Source organism: Aquarana catesbeiana, linkage group LG04, assembly GCF_042186555.1.
Source record: "Aquarana catesbeiana isolate 2022-GZ linkage group LG04, ASM4218655v1, whole genome shotgun sequence".
In the NCBI taxonomy this organism is placed as follows: Eukaryota; Metazoa; Chordata; class Amphibia; order Anura; family Ranidae; genus Aquarana; species Aquarana catesbeiana.
The window spans coordinates 486733546-486756830 of NC_133327.1; positions in this window are offsets into that span (position 1 = coordinate 486733546).

The following is a 23285-nucleotide window of genomic DNA, read 5'->3' on the forward strand; positions in this document are numbered from 1 at the left end:
CTGCTCCTATTAATGCCACAGACAGAGACCTACAGTATTTAGAGTTAGTGTACTGTGTCCTCTGCACAGTGTGCACCTAAAGCTACCTGAAGACAATTGCTGGTGTTCTCATACTAATAATACTACAGGCAGGCAATTGATTCTGCTAGCTGCAGTATCAGTATATATATAAATCCCAGCTTTGTGCAGCTACATTTCACTGCAGGCCATTAGTATGTCCGGAAAGGCCAACAAGGAGAGGCAGACAGTCACAAGCCAATAAAAGAGGGCAGGGGCGTGGCCAGGCAGCAGATGTAGCCAGACGTGAGTTCAGGTCTGTCTGCCGAAACTCCTCTACTTGATCCTGCATACTTACCCTATACAGCGCTGTACTCACCCCATCGGCTGTCGGAAGGTGCCCGGACCATCACCCAACCCTGAACGGCTGATTATCCGATCCGATGTCTGCCGCTAGCAGACAGAACGTGTCCCGGTCCGCAGACAGCATGGCCCAAAATGGTGCACCGACACAACGATCTGCTAAGGAAATTCATAAGGAGGCCGCAGAAAAACTGTTTGCTAGATCACTTACCACAGATTCCGGTACAACATCCGACTTCCCAGAGGACTCATCCGGCGGCTCATCTGAAGTAGATGATACAGTACCGCTTGAGGATGCCAGTGGATCGAGGCCTGCTTGGGACGCAGTGAGTACTCCAGAGGATGGTTTCACTATGCCTCATGTCTCCATCAGCCCCCCCACTGACGATGAGCCCTCACTCAGGGATATATTCTCAGCAGTGAATAACTGTAATGCCTCATTAAACTTGCTCACAACTGAGATAAAGGGGGTTAAAGCGGAAATCTCCTTTTTAAGGCAGGATGCACAAAAGCTGAGAGAGAGAACCTCTGCATTAGAGGAGAGAGTGAGCTCCATTGAAGATGATATGGCGCCCATGCAGAGTGACCTCAATTACAATAACCATCTTCTGACACAACATTCATCACGTATAGAAGAACTGGAAAATAGAATGAGGAGAAACAATGTCAGAATGATCGGACTTCCTGAAAGAATAGAAGGAAAGAACCCAGTGGACTTTATTGAAAAATGGTTGATCGAGGCATTTGGTAGAGATGTGTTTACCCCTGTGTTTTCTGTGGAGCGCGCACACAGGTGCTGGCCAGGCCCTTGCCACTAGGAGCCCCTCCTAGACCCTTTTTATTCAAGCTCCTTCACTACAAGGACAGAGATGCAATATTGCAGAATGCTAGGATCAAACCAGAATCGTTAAAAGTCGATAATGCCAAAATATCTTTTTTTCCAGACTTTTCTGCTGAGTTGCAGAAACAGCGCGTGAAATTCATGGATATTAAGTAACGCCTCAGGGCACTTGATTTAAAACATGCCATGCTGTATCCAGCCCGTCTCAGGGTGGAAGCACTGGGCTCAGTGCACTTCTTTGATTTACCATCCACGGCAGTGTAATGGTTTGATCGGGAAGAGAGATTGATCAAGGAAAATTGCAACTGACGCCCGTTTCTCCTGACGGGTAAAGTACTGCGCCAATATGTTCTTTATTGCTTCAGAGGATTTGTTGCCAAGGCGGAGAAGGCTGTTGATTCATAGACTACCATGACTAACAGGGCTTATTGTTCTTGCTGCAGAGAAGTTTTTAAGACACTACGGTGCGCTTCCACTGTTGCCCCCAATGTGGTCTGGTCCAGACCTCCAACAGCCCATTGGCAAATCAGTTTGGCCATGTTGGCCGGTTATATATTATTTTTCGGTTTTGTTGTCCACCCCATCATGAACCCTTGTGTAATACCACCCTTCTTGCAGCAAACAGACCCTGCTACATTCCTGGTCAACTTGTGGCTCCTTTCAATAGCATGCTACCTCACCGTTATATCAAATGCTACCTTTCTTTTGGGCTACTTTTTTTCCCTCATATCACACAATTGGGACTTCTTCAATTATTTTGATTTATGGTCCCTTTTTCAGGATATATTATTTAATGTCATCCTTTTTGATATGGTTGTTTTACCACAGTGCCCAAGATAACTAGAATTTTGTCCTGGAATGTTCGGGGCCTGAATAACGCTGTCAAGCGCCTGGCAGTGCTTCGCACGATCAGGCGTTTGAACGCAGATGTCATTTGTTTGCAGGAGACTCATTTTCCCTCAACCACTACTCCTCAATTTGCTACACAGCAGTTTTGTCATCAATATCATGCTACTTACTCAGTGTATTCGAGGGGGGTGAGACTCCTAGTGAAAAGGGGAGTACAGTTTTCTGCTATAGAGGTTAAAATTGATCCAGATGGTCGATATATTTTTCTCTTGTGTTCATTATGTGGGATAAAATGTATATTGGCGGGACTTTACATTCCCCCACCATTCTCTGCTGGTATAATGAAAAATTCTGGCAGACTTTTTCTCTCGCTGTCCGGGTGTGCCGATCCTAGTCGTGGGAGATTTCAATAATTATGTTGATCACGAAAGGGATAAGTTACATGCTCGGACAGGAGATGGCGCCCAGAGACGTCATGGGCTTACCCCGTTTGCTCATCTTATCTCAGAGATGGGCCTAGTTGATGTTTGGAGGACACGCAATCCAGATGCTAAGCTGTATTCATGCCAGTCAGCCTTGATAGGAGCTCTATCTAGAATTGACTTGGGATTAGGAAATGACCTTTTCTTACCACTGTTAGAGTCCTCGCAATACCACCCTAGACAAGTATCTGACCACTCCCCACTTTCGGTAGATATCCGGGTAGGGGTGACCAAAAGCAACACACCTTAGAAACTCAATACCCTATGGTTGTCTCTTATTCCAGAACCTGACCTAATCCCAGAACTTCTCATAAACTTTTTTAAACAGAATATAGGCTCAACCACTATAGATATAGTCTGGGAGATGGTAAAAGCATTTTTACGTGGTCAATTCATTAGAGTGATATCCCACATTAAAACATCTTCTAAAGAATGGGAGAATTCAGTTCTAGACATGGCACAGCAGTCAGAAGCAAAATATATAGCTGACCCCACTGATGACACCAAAAGATCATGGTTAGCTGCCCAATCCATGCTTAAGGATCTTTCATTACAGTTAGCAGAGAATAAACATTTTTTGCTACAGCAGACTTATTTTGAGGTAGGGGAAAATACAGGTCATATGCTAGCAATATTGGCTAAATCGCAGCAGCCATCCTCACACATAGGTACAGTGACTGACAAGCAAGGAACATTACACCATTCCACCAAAGATATTATGGAAGTTTTTAAGGGTTTTTTTCAAGAGGCTTATACGTCCAAAGTCCAACCCTCACATGAAGATATCTGTTTGTTTTTAGATAAATACCCCTTGCCCTGCCTATCATCCTCGGATGCGTCCCTGCTGAATGCTCCCCTTACTGAGGAGGAGTTGTTGGAGGCTTTGGCACATATACAAAACAGTCAGGCACCTGGAGCTGATGGTCTCCCGGCGGAAGTATACAAACGATACTCGACGCAGTTGATCCCCATACTACTAAAAGTTTATAGTTTGGCATTTGAGACTGGTACTTTACCTGCCTCTATGAATGAAGCCCTTATAGTGGTGCTGTTAAAGCCTGGTAAGGATCCCTCTTCGCCGGACTCGTACAGACCTATTTCATTACTTACGTTTGACGTCAAGCTGTTGGCCAGGGTTCTGGCGAATAGGCTAGCCAAGTGTATACAGAAAATAATCCATAGGGACCAATGAGGTTTCATACCAACAAGATCCACATCCCAAAACTTATGCAGACTATTTCTTAATATACAGATTCCTGCTGATAATCCGGGTAATAGAGCTATTCTCTCTCTAGACGCTGCTAAAGCGTTCAATAGCATTGAATGGCCCTATCTATGGGAGGTACTTGCCAGATTTGGGGTGGGTAGCTCTTTCTTGAGATGGGTTCAACTGTTATATAGTTCCCCGTCGGCAAGAATGCGTATCAGTGGAGATATATCATCTCCATTTCAACTCCACAGAGGCACAAGGCAGGGGTGTCCTTTATCCCCCCTGCTGTTTGCCCTAGCCTTGGAACCTCTGGCTATACATATCAGGACCTCACAGGATATTGTAGGGTTTCGGTGGGGCTCTAATCACGATAAAGTATCCTTATATGCAGAGGATACCTTAATATACCTGGGAGATACTGATAGCTCATTGCAAAACGTAATGAACCTGATCGTTGACTTTGGGAAGCTATCGGGTTTTAGCATCAATTGGAACAAGTCAGTGTTAATGCCCCTGGAGCCACTACCAAAGCCTCTGCCTGCGTGTGCAAAAGATATTGTGGTAACTGAGGAGTTCCGTTATCTAGGCATACAAATTTCACCAGATCCTACTCAGTACTTTGACCTGAACATGTCCCCACTATTCCAAAAATTTTAAGTGAAATGTGTCGCATGGAAAAAGTTGCCTCTATCTGTGACAGGGAGAGTAAACTTAATTAAAATGGTATGGGCCCCCCAACTTCTTTACATATTCCACCACTGCCCAATATGGATAACTCACAAGTGGTTTACACGTATAGACACTCAGTTCAGGGACCTAATTTGGGGTACCCAACAGGCACGTATTAGTTTGCATTCATTACAACTTGCTAAGGACCAAGGAGGTATGGCAATCCCACATGCCAGGTACTACTTTGCAGCCTTCCAGTTGCAACAATTGAGTAACTGGGGGGAAGTGGACCCTTCAGACCCTATTAGATCCCTGTTGCTTCCGGATGGGTCCAGTCTCCCGGTACTGGCTCATCTGGAAGCAGGATTCACACATTTGTCAAATTCGCTTCCCGCCATCACGCTACTAAATACTCTCTGGAAGTATGTTAGATCTCTTCTCCATATTAAGGGGGTGTGCTCTTGGACTCCTATATGGAGGAATGTATACTTTAAAGAGCTTCTCAAACTAGAGGATTTCCGCTCCTGGGAGGCTGCAGGCATTCAATATATTGCCCAGTTGTTTTCTGGAACCACACTCAAATCCTTTACGGAACTTAGTGAGAAATTTTTCCTTCCTAGAACACAGTTTTATAGATTCCTCCAGCTGAGGCATGCTATTCATAGTCAGGGTTAGGTGTCTCCACTGGGGGTGATGGTGCATCCATTAAGGAATGATATATTGTCAACGGATGAGAGAAAGGGTATGATTTCAAGAGTATATATCAGATTGCTTAACTCCACACATAATGCAAATACATTGTCCTGTAGAAAGGGATGGGAACGATATCTGGGTCCTATGGACGGAGACACCTGGGAGTTATGTCTAACTTCTGCTCCACTTGTTTCGGTATCGGCATCACAGAGATTATCCCATCTCTATCTAATACATAGAGTATACAGAACCCCGGTTCGTTTGCACAAATGGGGACTTAGAGATACTCCACTATGCCCTAAATGCGGCACCCATAATGGTGATTTATTATACATGATGTGGAAATGCCCAAAACTTTTCAGATATTGGAGCTATGTTCTCAATACTATTTCACAGGTATTCCAATTTCCGATTATAAAGGATCCAGTGATATGCCTGCTTGGTACCAACAGGCAAACAATGGGTGAAATTGGTAAATAACTTGCTTATACGCAAAAAGATTACCTATCAACATCGTAACGCCCTGAAAAAGTTTTATTCAATGTGGCAATCTTGGTTAGATACTCCGGGACTAGGCCCAACTCAACTAGTAAAAGACAGTCTCCTACAAATGTAGAGTACACACAGGGTACATGGGTGAGTTAACTTACGAGCTGCACCGTAGTCTTGCAATGTGCTGCAGGAAAAGTATGGTAGGGGTGGACATAACTTATATTTTGAATAATTGGTTAACATTAGGTTGTATACATCCATTAAGGATATATCTGTTTTGCTCTCTTTTTTTTCTTTTTTTTTCTGGTCACACAACAATATTGACCTACTGATAGATCACAGATGCATATAATATCCAGGTTATATACCTTCGTTTTATAATTTAATGAAATGCTATATTATGTTAAACGTGGCCCTCAGGCCCAAAGCAACCTGGTTTAACTACATAATAGTGAATGTTTAAGATACTAGAACGGAAAGATATTGTGTATGTAACTTCAGATATATATTCCAACTGATTGTATGTGTGTTTGTCCAGATGTGTTTTTTCTCAATAAGCTTAATTTTGATTTAAAAAAAATAAGAGGGCAAGCAGGCTTTGTGTCTAGAGGCAACAGTGCTGGTCATGGAGACAGTGCATCCTCATCAGCACGTGGCCGTGGGACACGCTTGTCCTTTTTTTCGGCAGCTGGCCGTGTTGCGCCGCAACATGCGGAAGACTTGGTAGAGTAGATGACCAAGCCGTCCTTATCCTCTCACCCAGGCTCAGGGTACTTTGTCTGGCAAAGCAGCTGCCAACACGGCCTCTTCCCTCGGCTCAATGGCATCAGTCCTTCCCTAGCCCCACCATGTCCTCCTGAGGTGTCCCCCAAACTGTTTGACCACAGTGTTGGGTACATCCTCCAGGAGGATGCCCAGCGTTTTGAAGGCTCCGATGATGGTACTCAGCTAGAGGAAGGCAGTAACGTGAGCCCAGAGAGAGGGGGTGCCCAAGAAGGACAGCAATCTGGCAGTCATGTTCCCCAGCTGCAGCATACTGCCAGCTTTGCTCCAGTGATGAGGAGGGAGGGGATGATGCGGTCACTGACTCCACATGGGTGCCTGATAGGAGAGAGGAGAAGGAGGAGGAGGCACATCACCAATGAGGCAGGATGCCCTCCAGGGGCCAGCTTAAGGGCAGCACACCGACTGCATCACACCGCAGAGCTCCGCATGTGCAGGGTGCTGCTGTCTCTGCGCGTTATTCCAAAAGTTCTTTGGTGTGGGCCTTTTTTGAGACGAGTGCATCAGATCCCACCGCTGCTATTTGCAACATATATCTCAAGCGTATCTCGTGTGGCCAAAACATCACCCACTTGGGCACCACATGCTTGACCAGACATATGTCGACCTGCCATGCAGTTCATTGGCAAGTGTACCTAAAAGACCCACACCAAAGAACAAAGAGGACCTCTCCTTGCTCCTCATCAGCTGGGATCTCCAACCCCACTAAACCTTCAGTCCTCTCTGAGACCTACACTGAGAGGAATGAAGGTGTAGAATTAGGTGTGTCACAGCCAAGTACTTGCGGGCAACCTGCTATCGGTACACCGACGTCAGATTGTACCAGGCAAATTTCCCTGCCCCAGCTGCTGCACCGCCGAAAGAAGTTCACTTTCAGCCATCCACATGCCCAGAGGTTAAATGCTAGCTTGGCTAAATTGCTGCCTTTTCAGTTGGTAGACTCTGCCCCCTTCCGTGAGTTTGTGGAATGTGCGGTTCCTCAGTGGCAGGTTCCCAAACGCCACTTTTTCTCACGGAAGGCAATTCCGGTTCTGTACCGGCATGTGGAAAGGGCAGTCAGCAGTAAGGTGCATATTACCGCTGACTCATGGTCCAGCAGGCATGGACAGGGACGTTACCTATCTTTCACCGCGCACTGGGTGACTCTTCTGGCAGCTGGGAAGGATGCAGGACAGGGTGCAGTAGTGTTGGAGGTTGTTCCACCACCACACCTCCAAAATACTACTAATGGTGATTCTGCCACACCTCTCTCCTCCACCCCCTCCTCTTCTTCTTCCTCCATGGCCTCTTCCTGTGCTGATTTGTCTTCGGAACCAGCGGTGCTCCGTAGGCATTCAAGGGGCTAAAAGATGCCATGCGGTGCTTGAGCTGGTGTGCTTGGGGGACAGGAGCCACACTGGGGCAGAGATTCTGTCAGCTCTGCAGGGGCAGGTTCAGATGTGGTTGATACCACGCCAGCTTAAGGCAGGTATGGTGGTTTGCAACAATGGCACCAACCTCCTCTCCGCCCTCCAACAGGGACAACTAAACCCATGTGCCCTGTTTGGCTCACGTCCTTAACTTGGTGGTGCAGCGGTTCTTGGGCAGGTACCCGGGCTTACAGGATGTCCTGAGGCAGGCCAGGAAAGTCTGTGTGCATTTCCGCAGGTCATATAATGCCAGTGCTCGGCTGGCTGACCTCCAAAAGGAATTGAACCTGCCCAAGAACCGCCTAATCTGTGACATGCCCACCAGGTGGAACTCAACGTTGGCCATGCTGCATCGGCTGCACACGCAGCAGAGGGCCATCAATGAGTACCTGTGCGACTATGGCACCAGAACAGGGTCAGGGGAGCTTGTTTTTTTTCCCACGCCAGTGGGCCATGATCAGGGATGCATGCACTGTCCTGTCACCATTTGAGGAGGCCACGAGGATGGTGAGCAGTGACAGTGCATGCATCAGTGACACTATCCCCCTTGTCCACCTGTTGGAGCACACGCTGCGTGGAATAATGGACAGGGCACTTGAGGCAGAACAGAGGCAGGAAGAGGAGGACTTCCTTGGCTCTCAAGGCCCCCTTTATCCAGACAGTGTTCCTGCATGCCCGCCGATCACACAGGAAGAGGACGAGGAGGAGGAGGAAGAGGAGGATTGTGTCAGCATGGAGGTGGAGCCTGGCACTCAGCATCAGCAGCAGTCTTTAAGGGATCATTTACAGTGCCAAGAAACCCATGGACTTGTACGTGGCTGGGAGGAGGTGGCTGCGTATCATGTCATCCTTAGTGACCCAGAGGACTCCGGACCGAATGTCTCAGCAAACCTACGCTACATGGCCTCCCTGATCCTGCAAAGCCTGCGGAAGGATCCTCGTATTCGTGGTATCAAGCAGAGGGATCAATACTGGATGGCAACACTCCTTGATCCACGTTACAAGGGTAAGGTTGCAGACCTTATCATTCCGTCGCAGAGGGAGCAGAGGATGAAACATCTTCGGGAGGCCTTGCAGAAAGGTCTGTGCAATGCGTTCCCAGAGACTGGGAGGTTACAAACTCCTGTTCCTGGACAATGTGTTGCTGAGGCTTCGGTTAGTCAAAGAAGGAGCGATGGATTTTAGTCCGCAGCCCCAAGGTATGATCGGTTCCAGCAACCATCGCCAGCGTCTGTTTTACATGGTGCAGGAATACCTAGGGGCAAGATTTGACTTGGACACCTTTCCCACCGAAAATTCTCTGGGTTACTGGGTCTTGAGGATGGATCACTGGTCAGAGCTTGCACAGTATGCAATTGAGCTACTGGCCTGTCCTGCATCCAGCGTTCTTCCAGAACGCACATTGAGTGCTGCTGGAGGCTTTGTAACCGATCATAGGGTGCGCCTGTCCACCGACTCGGTCGATCGACTGACCTTCATAAAAATGAATCAGTCTTGGATCATTACCAGCTACCAAGCACCTGATGCTGATGTAACTGAATAATTTTTTTTTGAAATGTCAGATCCCTTCAAGACTGCCTATGCTGATGCTGAGTGACTATCCTGTTATGCTGAGTGACTATCCTCTTCCTCCTCAATGATCATGCTGATAGCTTATAAGAATATTTTTGGTTCTGGGCGCCGCCACCAGTGGCTAAGGCCCAATTTTTCAGCCCCTGTTCAACAGGGGCGTGTAATTACAATTTTTGATGCAATATTTTGCAAGGAGGGTTCGTTGCTGCGCTCAACTAGAGTATTTGTGAGGGGTTGCAGTGTTGTGGCACAAGCACCAGTGCCTAAGGCCCAATTTTTCAGCTCCTGTTTAACAGGGGCGTGTAATTACAATTTTTGATGCAATACTTTGCAGCAGGGCTTGTTCCTGTGCTCCAACTAGAGTATTTGTGAGGGGTTGCAGTGTTGTGGCAGCAGCACCAGTGCCTAAGGCACAATTTTTCAGCCCCTGTTCAACAGGGGCATGTAATTACAATTCTTGATCTAATATTTCACAGCAGGGCCCGTTCCAGCTCCCACCAAGAGTAACTGTGAGGACTTACAGTGTTCTGGCAACACCACCACCACCAAAGGCCCAATTTTTCTGCCCCTGTTCAAGAGGTGAATGTAATTACAATTCTTGATCTAATATTTCACAGCAGGGCCCGTTTCTGCGCCCACCAAGAGTAACTGTGAGGACTTAGTGTTGTGGCACCAGCACCACCACCACCAAAGGCCCAATTTTTCTGACCCTGTTCAACAGGGGCATGTAATAACAAGTCTTGATCTAATATTTCACAGCAAAGCCCATTCCTGCGCCCACCAAGAGTAACTGTGAGGGATTACAGTGATGTGGCAACACCTACGGTCACAATTTCTGCAAAGTATATAGGGCAGGCCCCTACTTTCAAACATCCAACTTACAAATGACTTCTACTTGCAAACGGAAGGAGACAACAGGAAGAGAGATGAAATATACCCCTAGGAAGGGAAATTCTCTCCTGTAAGGGTTAATATGGGAAAAATGTGTCTCCTTTCCACTGATGCTTTATCACCAATCCTTGTTTCACTAAAAACCCCAAATTGTCAAAAAACATTTGTCATTGGGACAGAAAGTGAGGTGAAATCTTCTGAAGAGGTGCACAGACAGCAAAACAAATGTCACAGGTGTGATAACCCTTCCCTGTTTTCCAAAAAGCTTAAAAATAGATTTTTTGGCTGGAGCTACACTTTAAAAATGTACCAGTTCAAAATTACAGACAGATTCTACTTAACAAACCTACAGTCCCTGTCTTGTTTGCACCACCTGTATACTGCTGTTCAGAGTATATAGGGCCTGGGGGCCCCACGCCTTTCCTTTTTTTAATTTGGGTGCGGGGTTCCCCTTAATATCCATACAAGACCCAAAGGGCCTGGTAATGGACTGGGGTGGTACCCATGCCGTTTGTCTCACTAATGTTCATCCATATTGCCGAGACCCGTCATTACATTAAAGCCACAAGCAGTTTTAAATTACTTTTATTCCTTTAAAAAAATTTTTTTTTGCAGGGACTGTTCTAAGCATGAGAAACACGCGCTACTTTACAGGCGTACTATAGACACCCCCCAGGTACGATATTTAAAGGAATATTTCACTTTTTTTCCCCTTTAAGCATCAATAAAATCACTGCTCCCGAAAAAACGGCCATTTTTAAAACATTTTTTGCATTGATACATGTCCCCTGGGGCAGGACCCGGGTCCCCAAACCCTTTTTAGGACAATACCATGCAAATTAGCCTTTAACTTTAGCACTTTTGATTTTGAACGTTCGAGTCCCATAGACTTCAATGGGGTTCTAAAGTTCGCGCAAATTTTCGGTCCGTTCGCAGGTTCTGGTAGGGGGTTTGGCTCATCCCTACATTTCAGTATATTATAGTGTATCCGTGGAGTGTGTCTGTGTCATGAATACTCAAATTAAAGTGCACCAAACACAACTTTCCATTGATTAAAGTGCATCCACGTACACATTTACACATCTTTATTTCAGTTTGTTAATAAGCACCCCCCATTCCCCCATCATGTCTGGGAGGACAGCAAGGAAAGGCAGACTTTCTCTTGGCACTGTAAGGGGGCCAGCAGCATATGTGTCTACAGGCAAAGGTGGACGTGGTCATTTCCTCTGGTTAGTGATGTTGCCCCTGCTATCCAGCCACAGCATACAGAGGAGGTAGTGGACTGGCTTACTAAACCATCCTCATCCTCCATCATACAAGCTGAGACTAGTGCACAGTCCCCTGCAGCTGCCAGAGTGGCAAAACCTGCCCTCATCATCATCATCTCCTCCATCCTGCAAGTTTAATGCTGTATATTTCATTGCGTTACTGCAAGTTTCTTGCCATATAGTTCTTTGCATTACTGCAAGTTTAACGCCATATAGTTCTGTGCATTACTGCAAGTTTAACGCCATATAGTTCTGCTTTGCTGGGTTTTTTTTGCCTTCCTCTGGATCAACTGTGGTTAATAGGATTGTATATATGGGATTATATTTTTTATTTTGTTGGTTGAACTAGATGGACTTGTGTCTTTTTTCAACCTGACTAACTATGCAACTAAGTTTAACGCCATATAGTTCTGTGCGTTACTGCAAGTTTAATGACGTATATTTCATCGCATTACTGCAAGTTTAACGCCATATAGTTCTGTGCGTTACTGCAAGTTTAACGCTGTGTATTTCATTGCATTACTGCAAGTTCAACGCCATATAGTTCTGTGCATTACTGCAAGTTTGACGCCATATAGCTCTGTGCGTTACTGCAAGGTTATCGCCATATACTTGTAGTTCTGTGCATTACTGCAAGTTTAATGCCATGTATTTATGCTTTGTTGGGGTTTTTCGCCTTCCTCTGGATCAGCTGTGGGTAATAGGATTGTGTATATGGGATTGTATTTTTTTTTTTTTTACGGCAATTTTTTTTACTGCAAGTTTAACTCCATATATTTTATTGCACTACTGCAAGTTTAACGCCATATAGTTCTGTGTGTTACTGCACGTTTAATGCCGTATAGTTCTGTGCGTTGCTGCAAGTTTAATGCTGTATAGTTCTGTGCGTTACTGCAATATTATAGTGTATTCATGGCGTGTCTCTGTGTCCTTAATACTCAAATTAAAGCGCACCAAACACCACTTTCCATTTATTAAAGTGCATCCACGTACATATTTATACATCTTTATTACATTTTGTTATTAAGCACCCCCCACTCCCCCATCATGTCTGGGAGGACAGCAAGGAGAGGCAGATGTTCCCTTGGCACTGTAAAGGGGCCAGCAGCGTATGTGTCCACATGTAAAGGTGGACGTGGTCAGTCCTCAGGCAGGGCATCATTTCCTCTGTTTAGTGATGTTGTCCGTGCTATCCAGCCACAGCATGCAGAGGAGGAGGTGGACTGGCTTACTAAACTGTCCTCATACTCCTGTCACCCAAGCAGAGACTAGTGCACAGTCCCCTGCAGCTGCCAGAGTGTCAAAACCTGCCTCCTTGTCCACAGCTATTCCTGCCCCAGCATCAGGTATGGAGGAGTCAGCTGAGTTATTTGAACACAGCATCAGCCACTTGCTCCTTAATGATGCACAGCCGTTACTCAATTCAGATGTTGGTTCTGACTCTGAGGTTGAGGAAGGCAGGAACACGAGCCTACAGAGAGGGGAGAACACTGGTACACAAATTGGCAGTCATGTTCCCCCAGCCACAGAGTATTGACAAGTTGTCTCCAGTGGTAATGAGAATGGAGGAGATGATGATGAGGTCACTGACTTGACCTGGGTGCCGGATAGAGCAGAGGGGAAAAGTGAGGGTGAGGCACAACCCCAACGAGGCAGCCATCATGGAAGAGTAGAGAGCAGCTACCCTATTCCATCACATTGTGGAGCTGTTATCTCTCGGCCTATTTCCCAAAGCTAAGCTGTCTGGGCCTGTTTTAGTACATGTGCAGCCAGTCGCACTGTTGCTATTTGCAAACTTTGTCTCAAGCGCATCAAGCGTGGCAAATACACCAACCATTTGGGTACCACATGCTTGACAAGGCATTTAACCTCCCACCACTCAGCCCATTGGCAAGAGCACCTAAAAGCCATACAAAAGGGCACAAATCTGTCCCTCCTCCTTACTCACCTCAGTCTGTCCCTGCTATACCTTATGACCTCTCAGCAGCCTCCACTGACAGGGATGATGATATAGCACAGGGTGTCCTGGGTCCTTGCAACACATCTGCCAGCAGCACACCACCAGCTGTAGACTATAGCCTGCAAATTTCTCTGCCCCATCTGCTGCAGCAAAAAGTCCCTGCCACCCACATGCCCAGCATCTAAATTCAAGCTTGTCAAAGCTGCTGGCTCTACAACTTCTGCCTTTCCTAACATTGCCTTCTACCATCACGTGGAAGGCAATGTTAGGGCATCGTTGGGCAAGACAGTCAGCCGCAAAGTCCACATTACTGCTGACACGTGGTCCAGAAAGCATGGGCAGGAACAATATATTTCGTTCACAGCACACTGGGTCACTCTGCTTGCACCTCGGAAGAATGCAGGACAGGGCTCAGTGCTACAGCTTGTTGTGCCCCCATGTCTCCATACAGCTGGTGAAGATGCCAGATTTGTCAGCTCTACCCCCTCCTCCTCCATGCCTTCTGCTGAATTGTCCTATGAACCTCAAGTACCCCCTAAGCGTTCAAAGGGCTATTCAATGAGTCAGGCTAAAAGGTGCCATGCAGTGCTTCAGCTGGTGTGTCTAGGGGACAGGAACCACACCAGAACAGAGATTCTTGCAGCTCTGCAGGGACAAGCCCAGAAGTGGTTCATGCCAAGCCAGCTGGAGCCAGGAATGGTGGCGTTTGCTAAAGGCACAGCCTCCTGTCCTCCCTTAGACAGGGAAAGTTGACACATGTACCATGCCTGGTACATGTCCTCAATTTGGTGGTGCAGCGTTTCCTAAATGGGTACCCAGGGTTGGAAGATCTGCTAAAGCAGGCCAGAAGAGTGTGCAGCCATTTTAAGCAGTCATACACAGCCAGGGCTCGGTTGGCTGAAATTCAGTGGGAATTCCACCTGCCCGTAAACTGCCTGATTTGTGACATGCCCACCAGGTGGAACTCAACTTTGGGAATGCTGTAGCTGCACATGCAGTAGAAGGCCGTCAACGAGGAGGTCGGGTTACATACAGGAGGAATCCACATATCTGTTCACCTCATGCGATATATGATTTGGTTCACTTGATTTTATAGATTTGAACATGGATTGAAATGAAAACACCAGGACACTTTATATGAATATTTTTTTGGAAAAATATAATTTTAATAAAAAAAAAAAATTGATGAACTTTTATTTTTTGATGAATAATTTTCTGATGAATGTGGTTTCACATTATGTATGTATGTATGTTATCACATTATTATGTTCATTTAATCACATGGTGGTAATTTTTGTTTTTGTTCACAATACTTAACTTTATTGATTCACATGAGACAGTGCATATCTTTTATATTTTGAGCACTTGTGTGAGTATGACACAACGACAGGCTTATGCCGGCTCAGTTTTTTTTCCCTGTGCCAATGGCTCCTCATAAAGGATGCATGCACTGTACTGTCACCATTTTAGGATGTCACAAAGATGGTGAGCCGTGACAATGCATGCATCAGTGACACGATCCCTGTTGTGTAAATGGGAAAAAACTTGCGCGCTGCTATGTAAAACCTAAAAAAATTGTATAGTAAAAAACATGTTTAGTAATTGTGAAGAGCTGCAACCACTTAAAAGTGCACTCAAAACACTAACATACATGTAATTAAAGAGAAATAATGGTGCGCTTATTCAATAAATTAATAAACAATAAAGTTGATAACACCAAGTGAATAAGTTACTAGTAAATAAAGTTGAAAAGGAATATCTAAAGTCCAAATGCAAAATAATAATTAAAAAAACACAGTACAAAAAATTGTCCAAGTGCAAACAATTATATAATAATCAGGATGACTAATCAGTCTATATCTTGATAGAGGGGAAATAACCATCTATCCGACAACAAAAGGGGTCAGGGAAAAAAAACACCACCAATAAATGTAAAGATTGGCTGCTAACCTCCAGGTAAGAACAAAAGGTCAAATAAAGCTCAATAGATAACTGATGGGAACCCAGCTGGTACATCTGTGAAGACACCCTCCAGTACTAAGCCAAACGCCGTTCCAGAAATAATCGTAGGATCAGAGCAACATCAGATCTGCACTGTAGATTCCATCAGTTCTGTACAGACTCTCTCCAATAACATGCCTCTTGTGTAAGCGTCACTCAGAGAGAACAAAGACATCCATAGTGCAATATTGCCAATGAAAATAACAAATTTATTAAATATCTGCTTCCATAAAAGTAAGTTAACATCCACAGTAGAGATAGGAGTAGTGACACACTCGCCTCCTCACCGCACTTCTGTTCTCGATGGACACCGGAAGTGACATCACAAGGCTCCACCCATACCAGCTGGGTTCCCATCAGCTATCTATTGAGCTTTATTTGACCTTTTGGTAATATCTGGAGGTGAGTGGCCAATCTTTACATGTATTGGTGGTGTTTTTTTTCCTGATCCTTTTCATTGTTGGATTGATGGTTATTTCCCCTCTATCAAGATATGGACTGATTAGTCATCCTGATTATTATATAATTTGTTGCACTTGGACAATTTTTTGTACTGTGTTTTTTTTATTATTATTTTGCATTTGGACTTTAGATATTCCTTTTCAACTTTATTCATTAGTATGAAAACAAAAAAAGAGGGGGGCACTCGATACAAAGAATACTGGGTGAAAAAGAGGCTACTTTAGCACCAAAACTGATCAGAGTATTCAATTTTATCAACAATATCAATTTATTGTGATGCCAAATAAATAGTTCACACATATTGGTATAATTCATAAAAGCACACACGGCTAATGACGAGTAACCATATCTAATAAAAATTGTACAGACAGGACAACATTTAAAGACTCAATACACAACGACACTGCACACGGTCCGGACATTTTATGGTGGTCAGCAGCAATGTCAATTCAATTGGTGGGAAATTTCCCTGTGGAGGATCTCAATAAATCACCTAAATGTGTAATAAATTTTTGGTGATGATTGGCTGCTGATCAACATAAATATGGGGAAACAGAGTAGGTGAGAAAACAGGTTAGAAAAGAGTGGTAATTCATGGATGGCAGAGCCGGCATATGGAGAGTGACCATAAACGTGTACTGTGGCTTTAAGGTGTCAAACAAATGGAGACTATGGGAACAACCTCAGATTCTCAGGCAGTCAATAAGGTGCAAATGTCACATATTTGGTCAAGTCCACACATTGAATACTGATGGTAGTTAGATATTCCTTATTGCCAAGTTATTAAACAGTTCACTCCTGGTTCAATGTGGCTGCCACGTAATACTGTCCCTAAAAAATGCTAAGTGTTGAAAACATTGTTCAAGTAATACCTGCAGTACTGAGTGGCAAGACTTAATGCATCATGCCTCAGGGTGCAAGTTACGTTCATCAAGTATAGACAGCATGGGGTTTATCCATACATTACCACCCGTTTGTGTGAATGAAGGGGATTGGTCCGGTTCCTTTCTTGTATAGCTATACCAAGCAGCATAACCAAGATGACCCTGGTAGCAGTGGAATCACACAGTAGATGATAGCAGCCATGTTACATCGCCATGGCCAGATGTATCCAACTTGTTGCTATGTTGATCGACCGCTGGCCTTGCTGGTCTCGTGTGCTATAATAGCCGCGTACCGCACACTATGCTGGGTGTCCTGTGTCTCACTGCTGTTCAGCTCCCATAGTGTCGTGGAGTGTGACAGCGCTGTTGATGACGTCAACACGTTTCACTGGGGATAGTAGCATAGCTTCATCTCGGATGTTGATTGGAAGAACGGCCACACTCCCTTTTATTGTGATATTCTCGTATGGTTGTGTCCAATCGAAAGTGTAATTTAACAGGGAACAATGTCTCTGTCTGTGAAAAAGGTTACTTTGAAAGATACACGCATTTGAAACAATGTTCCTCATAAGTAGCCAAAAGAAAATTGATTGGCTAACGATAAAGCAATTCCTCATGTATCTACAACAGGGGTTTTGCAATCATATTGCATGGTGTGTGTGGGGTATATCATATAATTGGGAGCAGTGCTATGTACATGGGAGGAAGGGGAAAAGAAAAAGTAGGAAAGAACAGGAGACCAGGGCAATATAACATACACCGAGAGGAAGGGACAAACAAGGGGCAATAAGCCAAACGGATAATGGAATAGAGGCATTTTGGTGCAATTTAGCATCCTGAGTTAAGCATTAATTAATACTAAATCGCATTCTGTAAATTGGTCAGGTTTATTGGAGGGGAATTTACTGGCGACTTCTATAGCATGTCCAAGATGTATTGACATTTCCTAGGTCTCCAAGAAGGCCTGCAAATTTAGTTCAGTGTTCAAACCTAGCGGCACTAGGGACTTTAGGCGGTTCACCCACCATTTCTCTTTTTGTAGGAGTATTCGATCAAAGTCACCCCGTCTGGTGGGTAACTTTAATACATAAATGCCTTTAACCTGCATTTCTGTGGAGCTTCTGCCATGATGTGATGCAAAATGTTTAGCTAACGGTTTCTCAGGGGCCTTCTCTTTATCATTGATTTCTCGTAACTGTTCCCCAATTCGTACCTTGAGGGTTCTCTTTGTTTTGCCCACATAGATTTTGGGGCAGGGACAGGTTATCATGTAGATGACTCGGGATGTGGAACAATTAATTAGATCCCATATTTCATACTTTTCATTGCCTAAAGCATCTGTGAAAGTGGAGGTTCTATGTACAAATGGACAGATCTGGCATTTATTACATGGAAACATACCTATACTCCATGGATAATCAGCTAGCCTGGTAAGGTCAGGCTGTTTTGTAAATTCCGACTTGACAAGCATGTCACCCAGGTTTCTGGCACGTCAAGCCACCAACCTTGGTGAGGTGCCAACTATGTTTGACAGTCCAGGGGAATTAGTTAAGACATCCCAATGTTTCTCCAAGATAGAGAGGACTTCATTCCACTGTGAACCAAAAGTCGTTATTATCTTAATCTGGTCACTTGTTTTCTGGAAATTGCGAATGTTGGAGCCAGTTGAATCTAGAGCCAATAGACTACTTCGGTCCCTGATTGCAGCTCTTTGTTTGGCCCTCTTAATCTGTCTATGCGAGTAACCGTCCTCGCAGAACCTCGCATAGAGTTCAAGGGCTTCTCGTCTGTAGTCACTTGCTTTGGTACAGTTTATACGTAGGAATTGCCCCACTGGAATACCATTTTTTAACCAGTGGGGATGGTGACTGGTGGCACATAGGAGGGTATTTACAGACGTTTCTTTACGGAACGTGCACGTAAGGAGACGGTCGTTTAGTAGGGTGATCTGTAAATCAAGGAGGGGCAAACGCACCGGATCAGAAGTATACGTATACCTTATATAGCGTTGATTTATGTTCAGCACTTTCATGAACTCATGCAAATCTTCGGTGGTGCCCTTCCAGATCACCAGTACATTGTCGATGTACCGTAACCAGGTGTGCACGTGGTCACGGTACATCGATGAGAGGTAGACGTCTTCCTCTTCCCAGAGCCCCAAATGGAGGCAGGCGTAGGCCGGAGCCCAAGCCGCCCCCATTGAGGTGCCATGAATCTGATAGTAAGTTGTTAGGAACTGGAAATAGTTGTTCAGTAGTGCGAATACCAGTACGTCGATTAAAAATTCATTTTGTGGTCCTGATTCCGGATACATTTGTTCAAGAAAGGTCTCAACATCGATCCCGACTAGCAGCCCAGATGTTCCATATCATCAAGTTCAGAAATTTTAGCCAGGACGTGCCAAGTGTCCTGTACATAGGATTTTAAATTCGTAACCATGTCTTTTAAAAGGGAGTCCAAGTATCTACCTACTCTCTCCAAAGGGCCCTGGCAGGCCGATACTATCGGCCTGCCTGGAGGGTTCTGAAAGTTCTTATGTATTTTGGGGATAATGTAGAAGGGGTAGGTACAGTGAACTCCCGAACATAAAGATGTTGAAACTCTAATATTGTCAAAAGTCCTTCATCTTTGGCTTCTACCAGTTTTTTATTTAGCTCCCTGACTACAAGAGGAAATGGATTACTGTCTAATTTCCTGTAAGTAGATTTATCACACAGTAAACGTTTTACCTCCTTCTCATAGTGTTGTTGATTCAACAATACTACATTACTTCCCATGCAGAAAATGTGAATGATTCCGCGCAAAGGAAGTAAATACTATCCAAAAAGCAAAAAGAACTGCTGCCTCTACTAATTACTACCACTAGGTGGAGTACATGGTTGAAAAGAAAATAAAGTAGATATGGCGCCGTTCTATATCCGTGTTTAAAGTTACCAAAATAAATAAATTAGTTAGTGAATATACGAGTGATAGTACAACTAGCGTGTATACTGCATAGCTTTACGGTGTCCTATTCACCAAAAAAAAATAGAAATATAATAATAATATAATATCAAACAAATATAAATAAAATACCAATTGATTGAATATCACTGTGCGGATGTACTAGGACCAATAAATCCCCCACAAAAATGTGTTTAAAAAATAAATAATTCCATTCGTGATTTAAAGTGCTTCTGTGCAAAAAACTTTATACCTTAGAGATTAAAACTAAAAATATATGTGTAGTCCCAAACTTTTAAATATCCAAAATTAAAGTGCTTCTGTGCTGGTGATAAACAATATTGTGTTGGTATTTTCACTTTGCAAAGGTGATCACAGCATGCGTGCTTTATCCGTGTTCTTATTGTGGCTGCACTCACCGGAACTTCCCCCACTCTTGGGGTATGGAGCATTCACAGTATCTGCCACTGTGCAGCACTCTGGAGGCTGGATAGTCCCCGATGTGTTACTAGTTTCCACTCTTGTCATTGGTCTTTTGAGTCCAATTGACCTTTTCAAGATCAGTCTGAACTAAATCTAGGAAAATTTGTAACCATTTATTCTTTGATGGGGAGGCATTTTCTGAGACCTAATTCTCAGATTAGCCTTCCTTTTTATCAAAGTATTTGTTTCAGTCGGTCCCTCGTTTTCCTGTAGCAGGGAATTCAGGGTATCAAGTGCCAGTTGGTCTTCCGCGTCCAGGGGTAATGTGGCTTCTGCCGAGTTGTCTTTACCCTCATATAAGGACTTTAGGAAGACTTTCCTTAGAAACAATGCAACATCCTTGTATACCGTGAATTCATCCATATTTGTTACCGGGGAAATTGGACAATCCTTTTTGTAGTAGACTTATATGATCTGAAGTTGATTCAAAATCAGACAAGTTTACCACCTTCATATCATTATTGGGCCGGGGAATAGATGGTGACAATAGTTCAGTCACTTTCTTTTTTGGCTCCTGGTATTTGTCCTTTCTTTGGTCGTTTTTAACTGCTTGCTGGTTTTTAAGGCGGGTTTGGTTTTGGGGAACGGTACTTGATCGGTGATTGGCTCCGACCCCTCCTTATCTAAAAAAGTCACTGTCTTAAGTGTCTTGACCTCAGAGTCACTTTGGGATTTATGTCCACATTGTCTAGACTGTTGGCGCTGTCCCTGACCTTTAGATCTACTTCGTCCGCGTCTAATTGTCAGATCAAAGGCCTCATCTTTTTCAAAGGCTATATCACGTTTAAATTTACTTTGTTTGGTTATTTTAATACTGGCCAAACAGTATTACATGAACAATGTTTTCAACACTTAGTAATTTTTAGGGACAGCATTACGTGGCAGCCACAGTGAACCAGGAGTGAACTGTTTAATAACTTGGTAATAAGGAATAGCTAACTACCATCAGTATTCAATGTGTGGACTTGATCAAATACGTGACATGTGCACCTTATTGACTGCTTGAGAATCCGAGGTTGTTCCCATAGTCTCCATGTGTTTGACACCTTACAGCCACAGTACACGTTTATGGTCACTCTCCATATGCCGGCTCTGCCATCCATGAATTACCAGTCTTTTCTAACCTGTTTTCTCACCTACTCTGCTTACCCATATTTATGTTGATCAGCAGCCAATCATCACCAAAAATGTATTACACATTTAGGTGATCTATTGAGATCCCGCACAGGGAAATTTCCCACCAATTGAATTGACATTGCTGCTGACCACCATAAAACGCCCGGACCATGTTCAGTGTCGTTGTGTATTAAAGTCTTTAAATGTTGATATTTTTGTTAAATGTCTTTAAAAATTGATATTTTTGATAAAATTGAATACTCTGATCAGTTTTGGTGCTAAAGTAGCCTCTTTTTCACCTGGTATTCTTTGTATCGAGTGCCCCCCCTCTTTTTTTGTTTTCATAATTTGTTTCCGGTTACAGCAACAATGCCACACAAGGTGTATGATCAGTGACTGGTCAGTTAATTAAGTGACCACTTATTTATATACAGCTTGCCCAAGCGTCCCCATTTTCCCCCATCCCTTTTCCTTTTATTTTATTCACTAGTAACTTATTCACTTGGTGTTATCAACTTTATTTTTATTAATTTATTGAATAAGCGCACCATTATTTCTCTTTAATTACAATCCCTGTTGTGTTCCTGCTGGAGCAGGCTGCATGGCATTATGGACAGGGCACTCGAGGCAGAGCAGTGGGATGAAGAGGATGACTTCCTTTCCTCTCAAGGCCCACTTTATGGAGACACCATTGTTCCTATGCCACAGAACACACAAGAGGAGAGAGAGGAGGAGGAGGATTCTAGCAGTAGGGATGAGCCGAACACCCCCCTGGTTCGGTTCGCACCAGAACCTGCGAACGGACCGAAAATTCGCACGAACGTTAGAACCCCATTGACGTCTATGGGACTCGAACGTTCAAAATCAAAAGTGCTCATTTTAAAGGCTAATTTGCATGGTATTGTCCTAAAAGGGTTTGGGGACCCGGGTCCTGTCCCAGGGGACATGTATCAATGCAAAAAAAACTTTTAAAAACGGCAGTTTTTTTCGGGAGCAGTGATTTTAATGATGCTTAAAGTAAAAAAAAAAAAAGTGAAATATTCTTTTAAATATCGTACCTGGGGGGGTGTCTATAGTATGCCTGTAAAGTGGCACGTGTTTCCCATGCTTAGAACAGTCCCTGCACAAAATGTAATTTTTAAAGGAAAAAAAGTCATTTAAAACTGCATGCGGCTTTAATGTAATGTCGGGTCCTGGCAATATGGATGAAAATCAGTGAGACAAACGGCATGGGTACCCCCAAGTCCATTACCAGGCCCTTTGGATATTAAGGGGAACCCCGCACCCAAATTAAAAAAGGAAAGGTGTGGGGCTCCCAGGCCCTATATACTCTGAACAGCAGTATATAGGCGGCGCAAACAAGACAGGGAGTGTAGGTTTGTTGTAAAGTAGAATCTGTTTGTAATTTTGAACTGGTACATTTTTAACGTGTTTAGCTCCAGCCAAAAAATCTATTTTAAGCTTTTTGGAAAACCTAGGGAAGGGTTATCACCCCTGTGACATTTGTTTTGCTGTCTGTGCTCCTCTTCAGAAGATTTCACCTCACTTTTTGTCCCAATGACAAATGTTTTTTGAAAATTTTGAGTTTTTTGTGAAACAAGGATTGGTGATAAAGCATCAGTGGAAAGGAGAAAAGTTTTTTCCCATATCAACTCCTACAGGAGAGAATTTCCCTTCCTGGGGTTATATTTCATCTCACTTCCTGTTGTCTCCTTCTGTTTGCAAGAAGAAGTCATTTGTAAGTTGGATGTTTGAAAGTAGGGGCCTGCCCTATATGCTCAGCAAAAATTTGGGCCTTAGGTGTTGTTGTCGCCACAACACCATAAGCCCTCACAGGGCCCTGCTGTGAAATATTAGATCAAGAATTGTAATTACATGACCCTGTTGAACAGGGACAGAAAAATTGGGCCTTTGGTG